This window comes from Chrysochloris asiatica, unplaced genomic scaffold (genome assembly GCF_000296735.1).
Source record: "Chrysochloris asiatica unplaced genomic scaffold, ChrAsi1.0 scaffold00195, whole genome shotgun sequence".
Taxonomy (NCBI): Eukaryota; Metazoa; Chordata; class Mammalia; order Afrosoricida; family Chrysochloridae; genus Chrysochloris; species Chrysochloris asiatica.
In genome coordinates, this window is record NW_006408713.1 from 1,001,667 (window position 1) to 1,015,797 (window position 14,131).

The 14,131-nt window shown below is 38.5% G+C and overlaps 1 pseudogene; it reads right to left on the minus strand.

The window, feature by feature from the left end:
- Nucleotides 1-7,718, minus strand: part of LOC102829647 — an 11,577-nt pseudogene extending 3,859 nt beyond the window's left edge.
- Between the last annotated feature and the right edge of the window lie 6,413 nt (nucleotides 7,719-14,131).

A 14,131-nucleotide genomic window follows, 5' to 3' on the forward strand; every position in this document is an offset into this window, starting at 1 on the left:
CTTTTTTTTTTTCCTTTTAAATATACGGTAGTGAGGTTGGCCCAGGATCAGACATTGTTTCGTTCTGCTGTGCATGGGGTCGCTATGAGTGGGTTCCAACTCGATGGCACCTGACAACAACAACAATTTAGAAATTTGAAAACTCTATTTATATGACTCATGTAGACTCAGAGAAAAGTAAATGAATGGGTAATTCATGTAAACTGGTAAAACCACAAGCAAATATTCACTTTGATAATTCATATGTTCCCCTCTCAGTGAGACTATGATGAACTGATATAAATGTATTTTATGCAAAATGAATGGAAGCAACAAGCTCTGGAGGAAGGACACATGACTAAACCTGTCCCCAGATGACTTTCAGCATGGGAACCCAGGGATATGCATTGGGTAATAGACAGGACCACTGGCAGCAAATGCCAAGCACAGACAGCAGGTCATGCAGTTGGAAGTCAGAACAATACATGGTTATTTATTTTAACATATTGGGGGCCTAGGGAACCCAAATGACAGCTTAAAAGACCAAGAAGCATCTTATAAGTCCAGTGGGACAACTGTGAGCTGCTGAAGGAACCAGCCTATTCTCCATGACCTTGTGGAAGGTGATTTGCATTCATGGAGAAGCAAACAAATGCAAATTAGCTAATGGAAGAGGGAAAACAAATCTTTGGAATTCACTGAAGTGAAAAAAGATTCTTGATTCATACTTTTCAGAAACCAACACTAAATATACCTAGTCTTCAATGGTTTTTATCACAATTTCTCATGATATTAAAATACTGTTTTTGTTGTTGTCAGGTGCCATTGAGTCGGAACCGACTCATAGCGACCCCGTGCACAGCAGAACGAAACAATGTCCGATCCTGGGCCAACCTCACTACCGCTGCCACATCTGAGTCCATCAATGATGCCACCTGGCCGATCCATCTCGTTAGGGGTCTTCCTCTTTTTCTCTGACCCTCCACCTTACCCAGCATGACATCCAGTGACAATATAGGACATGGTTAATGGGCCACAAAATATTTCTTTTCATATAGTTAATAGTTCATGGGGTCAGTATGAAGCAGTACCAACATGATGGCAACTAGCAACAATAAGAAATATTTTTAATAAGAATATCTTATCCTTCCAGTTGACTTGATTAATCTCACCCATGGTCACTTTGACTACTCAGAGAGCTCAGCTCCTGTGATCTAACTGCCTTCTCCTTCATTCTAACTTTCTCACTTAACATTACTTCTTTAGAACTTGGGTTCCATGACATTTTTATAAAAACACTCTCTTGCAAAAAGCCTGAGCCCTCCTCATCTCCCTTTATTTCTGTTTGTACCTATTTATTTCTCTCTCCTTGTTATTCACCTGGCATCCCAATGCACACTGGACTCAAACACACATTGTTCTGTGGCTCTATCCACATGGGGTTAAGGAAGGCAGGTGTGTTGCTGCATTATGAATTACCGTTACCTATTTTGCAATTCCTTTCTTGAAAGATCTTCTCACTATTGTGTGTCATCAATCTCCAACACTATTAGATTCTGTTGTTTCTACAAGTCAATTTTATTTTTCACTACCATGGGCAAGCTCCTACAAACATTTCTCCACTCTGACAACAGATACTTCAACTCGTTTTAACCTGGTGTTCTACTCCATTGTTTCAATGAAACTGACTCTATCAGGGTTTCCAGTAGCCTTTCTGTTTCTCAAGTCAGTATGCAATTTTTCAGATTTATACCACATTGAATGTCTTAGCAGCAGTTAGTATAGTCAGTCAACACTTCCCCTTCAGACCTTTTATATTTATAAGTTGCAAAACAATACAATAGGCCTTTTGGAGTCATTTCTCCTCTTTGCCAGAGTCTAAATATTTAAGTGTTCAAGGTCTGCACAGTTAATTTAGTTAGGTATCATCAAGTTGGTTCTAACTCAAAGAAGCACTATGTACAGCAGAACAAAACATTGCTCATTCCTGAAGCGTCTTCATAATTGTTATGTTTCAGCTCATTATTGTTGCCACTGTGTCAATCCATCTCCTTAAAGGTGTTCCTCTTTGCTACTGATCGTCTACTCTAGCAAGCATATGTCTTACTCCAGACACTGATCCCAATGATAACATGACCAAAACGTGTGAGGTGAAGTCTTGCCACCCTTGCATCTGATGAGCATTCTGGTTGCACTGCTTTAATATACATTAGTTTGTACTTCTAGAAGTTCAGGGTGCTTTCAATATTCTTTGCTATCAACGTACTTCACAGCTGACAATTCTTCACTTGTCTTCTTTATTGGGGGACCTGATCAATTCTAAATGAGAGTTTTTCTTAATTTTCCAGGTATGGTTATAAATATTGTGGTGCCATTTCTACTCATTTCTTTTGGTATATACTTTTTATTGTGCATTGAATGGAGGTTTATTAACAAGATCATCAGCTTTCCATTCAACAAATCATACATTTTGTTTCATCTCATTGGTTACAGACCACCCCATGAAACATTAGTTATCACACTTTCTCCTTGTGGTTTCTATTTGCATTGCACAAATCTTCCTATCCCTTTTCAACTGTGTCCTTAGGAACAAATTGCCCTCTTGATTTTGAATGATTGACCATTCCATGATAAGGATCCTTTGATAGTGCTTTTGTCTCCTCCATAAACCTATCTCTAGCTTGGCTGAAAATGGCACCTTTTCAGATGTGAAGTGTGTTTGAGGTCCATACTGGTCGATTCCCCAAGTCCCCTCTGACCAGAAAACCCAGTCTTTTTTATTCATTTTGATAACTTTGAGTTTTGTTGCACATTTTCTCCCACTCTATCCAGGATCCTCCAATGAGATCCCTTTCAGAAACCTTAGTAGTAGTAGTCTGACACCAGCTAGCTATCCAGTCTCAGAGTCATAGATACTAATTTCAAATGTTCCATTATTTTACTAGGCTAATAGATTCCAAGCATCATTAATTTTTATCACTCTTCTTTCTTCTGCACATGGAGAGAACAACACCTGCCTTTTAGAAGGCAACTCATGAACTTTCAAGATCCCAGACACTACTCACTCAATTAGGTGTACAACACAGTCTTTGTGACTATGCTATGCTAATTGATTATGGTGCCTTCGGAGACTATTATTCTGAGGCTCCAAGCCTATCAACTTATTTGGCTTAAGGTGTTTGATATTATCTGGAAAGTTTTCATCATTTTGCCCACTATATGCTCCATTTTATTCACAGTTGTGTTAACAGGAAAGGTTGATATTCAAGCATAAATCACCTTTTTTAACCTGTTATAATATATATATATATCCTCCACTGTCCACTCGTCTGTCAATTTGTCTTACTGTGGTGGCTTATTAATTGCTGTGATTTTGGAAGCTATGCCACAGATACTTTAAAACCCAGCAGGGTCACCCACAGTGGACAAGTTTCAGAGAAGCATCAAGAAGAAGACAGACTAGGAAAAAGGAGAGATGAACCTCTTCTGAAAATTTAGTCACTAAAAACCTTAATAATATCCAAGAAACACTGTCAAATATAGTACTGGAAAATGAGCCCCTCAGATTCGAAGGCACTCAAATTGTGACTAGTTAAGAGATGCTTCCTCAAAGTAGAGTTGACCATGATGGTGTGAATGGAATAAAGCCTGTGGAAGAAAAGCCCATGGATCTTCGTTTGCTGATGGGGCACAACTCAAAAACAAGAGAAAGAGCTTTAAACATTCATTAATAATCAGTGTTCATTAATAATCAGAACATGGAATGTATGAAGTATGAATCTAGAAAAATTGGAAGTTGTTAAAAATGAAATGGAATGCACATACATTGACATTTTAGGCATTAGTGAGCTGAAGTGGACTGGTATTGTCCATTTTGAATCTGACAACTGCATGGTTGACTATGTTGAGAATGACAAATTCAAGAGGAATGGTATTGAACTCATCGTCAAAAAGAACATGTCAAGATCAGCAATGACATACAACGTTTTTTGTGATAGGAAAATATACATATGCCTTCAGGGAAGACCAGTTAATACCACTATTACTCCAATTTATGCACAAACCTCCAAACCAGTGAGGATGAAATGGAAGAACTCTATCAACTTCTTCAATCTGAAATTGATCAAACATGCAATCAAGACATATTCATCATTACTGATGATGGGAATGCAAAGGATGGAAACAGAAAGATCAGTAGTTGGAAAATATGGTCTTGGTGATAAAAATGATGATGGAGAACTCATGATAGAATTCTGCAAAACCAATGATTTGTTCCTTTCCAATATATTCTTTAAATAGCAAAAGAAATAATTGATTATACACATGTACTTCACCAGATGGAATACACAGAAAAAAATATACTACATCTGTGGAAAGAGATGATGGAAAAGCTCCATATCATCAGTGAAAACATGGCTAGTGGCAGATGGTGGAACAACCATCAATTACATATAATCAAATTCAGACTGAAGGTGAAGAAAATGAAAACAAGTCCACGAGAGCCAAAATATGAAATTGAATATATCTCACCTGATTTTAGAGATCATCTCAAGAAAAGATTTTATACATAAACACTAAATATCAAAAACCAGAAGAGTTGTGGGATGACAGCATGAACATCATTAATGAAGAAATAAAAAAGTCATTGAGAAGACAAGGAAGAAGGAAAAGTTCAAAATGGATGTCAGAAGAGACACTGAAAATTGTTCTACACATAGAGATGCTAAAGCAAATGGCAGAAATGTGGAGATATAAGAGCTGACAAGAAAATGTCAAAACTCAGCTTGAAAAGACAAAGTCAAATATTACAACAAAATGTGCAAAGATCTGAAATCAGAAAACCAAAAAGGAAGAACATGCTCAGCATTTCTCAAGTGGGGGAACTGAAGGAAAATTCAAGCCTCGACTTTCGTTATTGAAAGATTCTCCTGGAAAATTCTTAAATGATGCAGAAAGTATCAAAAGGAGATGGAAAGAATAAACAGAGTCATTGTACCAAAAGGAAATGGTAGCATATGACCAAGAAGTAGCATATGACCAAGAGTCAATAATACTGAAGGAGGAAGTCCAAGTTGCATTGAAAGAATTGGCAAAGAACAAGGAAGGCATCAGGAATTGATGGATTGAAAATTGAAATTAAGAAAGTCAGGCAGCATAGGAGGCACTCACTCATCTCTGCCAAGAAATTTGGAAGACAACTATCTGGCCGACTGATTGGAAGAGATCCATATTTGTACCCATTCCAAAGAGAGGTGACCAAATGGAATGTGGAAATCACCGGACAATGTATTTGATATCCCATGCAAGTAAAGAGTTACAAAAAGTAATACAGAAACGATTGCAACTATACATTGACAGAGAACTTCCAGAAGTTCAAGCTGGATTCAGAAGAGGCCGTGGAACATTGCTGATGTTTGATGGATCTTGGCTGAAAGCAGAGAATACCAGAAAGGTGTTTTTCCTGTGCTTTATTAACTATACAAAGGCTTTCGATTGTGTGAATCATGACAAGCTATGTACAACATTGTGAAATATAAGTGTTCCTGAACACGTAATTGTGCTCATAGACCTGTGCATGGACCAAGAAGCAGTTGTTTGAACAAAACCTGGGGACACTGAATAGTTTAAGATTAAGAAAGGTGTGTGACAGGTTATGTTCTTTCACCATACTTATTCAACCTGTAAGGAGCTCTGGTAGCATAGTGGTTACGAATTGGGTTGCTAATCTCACTATCAGCAGTTCAAGACTACCAGCTGTTCTGTGGGAGAAAGATGAAGCTTTCTCCTCTGTAAAGATTTACAGCAGTGGAAACCCTGTACAGGGCTGCTATAAGTCAGAACCAACTCCATGGCACATAACAACAACAACAATAATTCAACCTCTATGCTGAGCAAATAAGTCGAGAAGCTGGGTTCTATGAAGAAATATGTAGCATCAGGATTGGAGGAGGACTCATTAACAACCTGTGATATGCAGATGATACAACCTTGCTTGCTGAAAATGAAGAGGACTTAAAATACTGATGAAGATCAAAGACAGCAGCCTTCCATATGGATTAAATCTCAATGTAAAGAAAACAAAATCCTCACCACTGGACTACTTGGTTAGAATGCCATATCTGATGAAGGAAATCCATGTGTAAAAGGTATATATTATTGCTATTATTTCTCAAAAAATGATTATTTTAATCAGAACTATGAGTCACTGAATAGAGTACAGTGGCTCTGTAAGACAAATGCTGTATTGCAACCAAAAGATATGTGGTTCAACCCACTAGTCACACCTTCAAAACCTTATACACGTTGCAATGAGTCAGAAGACACTTAGTGGCATTAAAGAACAACATGAGTCATTTCAGTGAGTGCAGTGGCTCTGTGAAATAAGCTCTGGACTTCAAACCACAAGGTTAGTGGTTTAAACTCACCAGCCACTCCGCAGGAGAAAGGGCTTTCCGCTCCCGAAAAACAAACAAACAAACAAACAAACAAAACTTCAGAAACCCTTTATAGGGTCGCTATGAGTCAGAATCAATTGTTGTTAAGTTGTTAAGTGCCTTCGAGTCGGTTTCGACCCACAGCGATCCTGTACAGGGTTTCCAAGGCTGTAAATCTTTACGGGAGCAGAACGCCTCATCTTTCTCCCGAGGAGCCACTGGTAGTTTCGAACTGTTGGCCTTAAGGTTCGCAGCCCGATTCGTAACCGCTACGCTACCAGAGCACCAGAGCTCAGAACCAATTACATGGCACTTAATAACATCAGTCATTTAAAGAATCACTGTTATTGTTTTGGCTACAAATCAACTGAAGGAAAATCTTGAAGACAATAATATTTTATGAACTTAGTTTTATCTTTCTTGAGTTTCTTTTTGACTACTGAAGAACAGAAAGTTATGCCCAAATTCCTAATTAGACCAATAATTAATGTTTTGTTAAGTACCACTGCCCAGGACATTTAGGCAGAAGATAGTATTACCAGTACAGTTGTAGTACAAGTATTAGTACTTTGAGATTACCCAGGTAGTGTTAGACTTTATTCATCTATGAAGCTAACCCCGTCAAGAAAATTGTAAGTTCTCAGGAGACAATATTTATTTGACTCTCAGGTGAGCAGTATTAGTTAATCACTAGGAACCAGGAAAGTCATATCATAACATTAAAATATAACAGTACTACAGTCACATTCATCTTTTATATTATTACTCCAGAATCATCCACAAGGTACACTCTGCCATCTTAGTAATGGCCAAATATTGCATCGCTTTTCAGGTATTATGTAAATAAAATCTATTGAAAAACACAGCACAGGCATGACTCTACCCAAAATGCAAAGACACCAAGAAAAGAGATCTGTGTAAGGAAGGGGATCTTTTGGTCTCTTCCTCTAACTTAGGCTGATAACTCTGAAGACAGTATGGCCACCTTCCTCTTCATTAAAAATGCTAACTCTTTGGAATAGAAATCTGTGAAAAATTCCTGGAGCCATTCTCCCATTTTTCCCTCCCATAGAATTTGAGCCCACAATGGATAGGAAGGATGATACCTTTTTTAACATTTCCAATGAGTTGGACATTTTAATGAACTACTCACAGCAGTCTCCTGTCAGGGACTGGCATATCGGAGCAAGCAAAGGGAAATTTATCTTGCTCACAATATGTGGCACAGCTTTTCACCACGGTGTAGACTAATTTAACTCTGCAGTTTCCTGAATTAACAAGTCTTGTCTTCAAACCTTTCGACATGGGGACACTCTGTTCTGATATTATGTTATTGCTTGCCTCCTCACTCTCCCTGAGGACCCATGATATTTAATGCATCCAAAGCCCTGGTAACCATACTCTGCTCTCCTGACCTTTGTGATTGATGTTTCATATTCCATGCAGTGGTCCATCTTTTACTTCCCACTCCCACTCCTCCACCCATTGGTCAACCCACTACTCCCCTTGGTATTTTTTAGAAGAAGGAATAACATTTGACAAGTGAGCTGTTTGTCATTCAAGCTGGAACACAGTTGCAGTTAGAGGGAGAAATGTTGGTAGATCATTGGCTGATGCTTGGGCCAAACGTTGGGCCATTCATAACTTTAACCCTGGATACAAGTCTTCTGCAGAATATGTCATACTTCCTTAGATATTAAATCAGCCCTGCTAGCATTTGTCTGCCAAGGTTCATAATGAAAGGAAATAAAAGAGCAAAGCAGCATCATATAATTATATCCTGAATCCCACAGAGGTTGACACTTCTCTAGGTATATACTTCTTTAAGAAAAAATGGGCAATGGAAGGAAAACAAAGAATTGAAAGAAACCGAAGGCAAAGACTTAAGAAGGAGAATTTACATACTGAGCATGACTTCAGAAAGCAGTCTTCTATGGCAGGGTGAATTCTTGATTCTATGTTCATTTGCTTCTTATCAGATTTCACATTTAATACCTCCTCTCACCCCCACCCCCATCTAACACTACACAATAGTGCTGATAAAATGGAAGCAAATTTCTTCTATTAGTGACTGACAGCAATTTGAGTGAAATGAAGTTGTACCATGATATTGTTATATATACAAGGTGCAAATAACCTAGTTTGAATAATCACTGCCTGTGTCCTTTTAAATGATTTTTCTCCCCATTTAAAGGAAAGCCTTTGATATGATAATATTAATTCCCTCTGTGCTGGAAGGAAGAGGGGGAAAAAGCTTAGAGAAACGGAAATTAAATGAGTAATGCAATGTCAGTCAATCTTTTAAACCAAGGCCTTATTAACTGCTAATCATTTTGTCATTTTGTCGCTCAAAGTAATAAATTTGATAGGAAAAGACGGGAATGTCTTATGTTTACTTTTATTAGCTTTAAACAGAAACAGTTGTGGAGATATTACATTATCAAGACTTGCGGCATTTAAGTGGTCTCTGTTAAGCATGTCACCATTCTTCTTCTTTGCCAGTCTCTGATTGCCATAATTTTGAGTAATCTGACAGTTGGGAAAAATTAAAACATACATATTATTGTTGTTAAGTGCAGTCAAGTCGGTTCTGACTCATATCGACCTTATATAGGATTTCCGAGAAGAGGCTAGTGAGTTTGAACTGCCAGCATTTTAGTTCAAAGCACCTGTGAGCCAGTGCTTTATCCTACATTTCCATACCAGCACTCCTATGTGTGTGTGTGTGTGTGTGTGTGTGTGTGTATTGAGAGAGAGAGTTGTAGAATCATTAATGCTGGACTGCAAACCACAAGCTTGCCAGTTCAAACCCATCAGCTGCTCATGGAAACCATATACAAGGTTGCTATGACTTAGAACTGACTCAAAAACACAGACTGCAAAGTCATTTGAACTGCAAGGTTGGTGGTTCAAGCTCAACCAGCTGCTCCTTGGAAACCCTATACCCTCGACAGCACTTAACAACAACAACATAAATACGTATATATGTCTATATATTTCTAAATAAGGAGCTCTGGTAGCGTAGTGGTTACGAATTGGGCTGTGAACCTTAAGGTCAGCGGTTCAAAACTACCAGCCACTCCATGGGAGAAAGATGAAGCTTTCTACTCCCGTAAAGATTTACACCCTCTGAAACCCTGTACAGGGTCGCTATGGGTCAGAACTGACTCGACGGCACTTAACAACAACAACAACATATTTCTATTTATGTATGTCTTTGATGCCTTTGAGTTGTGGTGTTGGAGGACAATACTAAAAGTGCCATGGACTGCCAAAAGAACCAATAGATCTATTTTGGAAGAAGTGCAGCCAGAGTGCTCCTTTGAGGCCAGGATAGCTAAGTTTCATTTCTTATACTTTGGACATATTGTCAGGAGAGAACAGTCACTGGAGAAGGATGTCATGCTGGGTAAGATGGAGGGTCAGAGAAAAAGAGGAAGACCCCCAACGAGATGGATCAGCCAGGTGGCATCATTGATGGCATCATGTGTGGCAGCAGTGGTGGGGTTGGCCCAGGATCGGACATTGATTGTTTCGTTCTGCTGTGCATGGGGTCGCTTTGAGTCGGTTCCGACTCGATGGCACCTGACAACAACAACAACAATGTCTATATACATAGACAAGTTGGGATGATAACTTCAAGATCAGAAGTTCTAATTACCAGCTGTTCTGCAGGTGAAAGATATAAAGACTTACAGCTTTGGAAACCCTATTCATGGTTGATATGAGTCAAAACTGAATCATGCCACACCATCACCACCACAACCAACTTTCCAGAGCTAGCTAAGCTGATACTAGGGAGATATCTTTGCTACCTATAAGGTCTCCAGGACTCAGTTCCAACAGGGCTCGAAGTGAATATGCAATCATGCTTTGCTACATTAACTTATAAAAATCTCAAGTTTACCATTGATCTTACTTATGTTGAAATCGACATTGTCAGCCTCATGGAAAGTATGGTAAGGCAGTTTTTCACATGGGAATTCTCTAAAGAAGCAAGAGATGATGTTCACTCTGATAGTATAAGACACGAGGTTGTGTAGACACAAGAAACTCGCTTAATATGTATAAGCAAGGGTCCTGGCTGAGTTAATACTTCATGAGACGTTTGATCCCTTGATGTCCTACATTTCAAATGATATGGCAGAAGGCTTAACTTCACAATCCATCAAACTTAGTCTGTCACTCGTTTTATGACTGTGTTGTTGTTAGGTGCCATCAAGTCGGTACTGACTCACAGAGAATTTATGCACAACAGGAAAAAACACTGCCCTGTCCTAGGCCAACCTCACAACTGTTGCACACTTCAGCCCATTGATGCTGCCACTTTGCCAATCCATCTCACTGGAGGTCTTCCTCTTTTTCTCTGATGCTCCACCTTATCAAACATGATATACTTCTGTAGTGACTGGTCCCTCCTTATAATATGTCCACAGTATGAGAGACACAATTTGGCCATATGGCCTCCAAGGAGCACTCTGGCTGCACTTCTTCCAAAACAGATCTGTTGGTTCTTCATGGCACTTTCAATATTCTCCTACAACACCATAACTCAAAATCATTAATTCTATGGTCTTCCTTATTCATTATCCAGCTTTCAAATGCATATGAGGTTATTGAAAATACCATGGTTTGGGTCAGGCACACCTTAGTCCTCAAGCTGACATCTTTGCTTTTCAACACTTTAAAAAAAGGTTTTATTCAGCAGATTTGCTTAATGCAATACGTTGTTTGATTTCTTGACTGCTGCTTCCATGAGTATTGATACATGATCCAAGAAGAATGAAGTCCTTGACAACTTCAATATTTTTTCCATTGATAAGAAGGTTGTTTATTGGACAGTGGGGAGAATTTATGTTTTCTTTACATTGAGATGCAATCCATATGGACAATTGCTCTCTTTGATCTTCATCAGTAATTATTTTGTCTTCTTCGCTTTCAGGAAACAAGGTTGTATCATCTGTATATCACAGGTGGTTAATGAGTCTTCCTCCAATCCTGATGCCACATTTTTCTTCATATAACCCAGATTCTTGGATTATTTCTCAGCATTCAAGTTGAATAAGTATGGTAAAAGAATACAACCCTGTGGCACACCTTTCTTAATTTTAAACCACTCAGTGTTCCCATGTTCTGTTAGAACAAATGCTTCTTGATCAAGGTACAGATTCCTCATGAGCACAATTAAGGATTCAGGAATACCCATACTTCACAATGCTATGCATAGCTTGTCATGATCCACACAATTGAAAGCCTTGGCATAGTCAATAAAGCACTGGTAAACATCTTTCTGATATTCTCTGCTTTCAGCCAAGTTCCATCGGACTTCAGCAATATCTCTCATTCCACGGCCTCTTCTGAATCTGGTTTGAACCTCTGGTAATTCTCTGTTAATGCATGCTTGCAGCCATTTCTGTATTACCTTTAGTAAAACTTTACTCGCATAGGATATCAAAGATATTGTCCAATGATTTCTGCATTCCATTGGGTCACCTCTCTTTGGAACGGGCACAAATAAGGATCTCTTCCAATCTGTCAGCCATATTTCTAGGCGTAGATGAGTGAGTGCCTCCTGTGCCACCTCACTTTCTTGAAAGATTTCAAGTTGTATTCCATCAATTCCTGGTGCCTTGTTCTTTGCCAATTCCTTTACTGTACCTTGGACTTCTTCCTTCAATATCATTGGCTCTTGAAACGGTTGAACATCAACCGTTTCCTTTTGGTACAGTGACTCTGTGTATTCCTTCCATCTACTTTTGATGCTCTGGTAGTGTAGTGGTTACGAATCAGGCTGTGAACTGTAAGGTCAGAAGTTCGAAACTACCAGCTGCTCTGCGGGAGAAAGATGAGGTGTTCTGCTCCCGTAAAGATTTACAGCTTCGGAAACCCTGTACAGGGTCGCTATGAGTCAGAACCAATTCCACAGCACATAACAACAACAACAACAACTTTTGATGCATTCTGTGTCATTCAATAATTTCCCCGGAGAATCCTTCAGTAACAAAGGTTGAGGCTTTAATTTTTTTTTCAGTTCTCCCAGCTTAAGAAATGCTGAGCATGTTCTTCCTGTTTGGTTTTCTGACTCTAGATCACTGCACATTTTATTGTAATATTTGACTTTATCTTCTCAAGCTGGCCTTTGAAATTTTATGACCATGTACATAGGATTATTCTTCTGGCGTTCAACATGAAAAGCATAGAGGGACCTTGACGACAAGAAATTTTAGATATCTAGTTGCAAAAAAGAACAAAACATACTTTAAACACTGGTATAAAAGTAAATGAAAGCAAATCATTTTTTCAAGATGTTTTATCTTATGGAACATTCATTGAGGATAGATTTTGTACTCTTTTTATAGACTCTCATATTTTCTTAAGCTTTTAGCATGCATGTTTTTTTCTAGAATCATTAAAAAAAAAACCAAAAAAAAACCACCATACAGATGACATTTCAATTGAGATTTATGTGATTGCTTTGATTCATCTCAGTCTTTGCTTTGAAATAATAAAAATATCACCCTGTTTTTTGAGATTCATTTGTTTAATCCATAAGTAAAGTTGCATATATCATGACAGATCACCTGAGTGTGGCACAATTTCTATGGTAACATAATTGATTTCTCTTTAGTTGTGCCAACCTCTACCATTAATTGGCCCATTGCTAAAGTACTTGCTAAAACCAAAGGGTTTTCTGCATTAAGCGACAAAGTCCCATGTGTAATTAAGAAAGTATAATTATTCATTATCCAAGAAGTCACTTTAATTCAGCACTCCATTGCTCTCCAACAGAGTATGCAATTCATGCAAGAGATACATCTTGTACGAAAAGGCATTAGAAAAGTATTTTTCAAATACTCAGGGACCTAAAGCTATGGAGTTATCAGAGATGTCTAGCAGGACCAATGACACATTCCATTGCAGACATCATCAAATAACAGAATAGAATAGTATAGGATAGAAAAGAATATAATGGAATGGAATATGAATAGAATAGAACAGAATACACTAGATCAGCATAATATTTGCACCTGGAAACTCTTCCTAGCATCTAACCTGCTCTGGCAATCCAGTCATCCTGAGCAATGCAGGAAACACCCTCTCCTGAATCAGGAGAAATTATCTGTGGCATCTCCTAGGCATTTACCAATTACCTTGAAAATTTTCTTAAACAATGTATCAAGTGATCTCTGAGAAGAAGACATATCCTCATGTCTACTTGTTGCAGGAACATCAAGTCTGCACGGTGTCTTTAATTATCTACAAGGCTGTCCACTCTCTTGCATAGAAATCCTGGGAAACTGGCCATACAAGCATAACAAAGCTAGATGGCATCCATGGATGATCGAGATCCTGCACTGTCTCTTGAGGAGTCTCGCGGTGCACCATCTTACTTTTTGGTGGAAACTTCATAAAACTCACAGAGAGCAGGTACTTTCATAAATTATTTATTTTTAATAAAACTTCAACCACTTGAGCTGCCAGACTGTACATTAACATTCTTATTCACATTACATTTTCAAACTGCCAGGAACTTATGAGCATCCATCTTGGTTAAATACTTCAAACAGTCTTGACATCAATGATCTGTTTCACCCAATGGATTTTTACTGGAAGTTCACTGGCTGGAAGCTTCTCTGTTCTCACATCATATGGGTGATGTGCAAGTCCAGGCCACATACTCACACAGGGATGGACCCTATTCCTGTCCATTGAGAGGA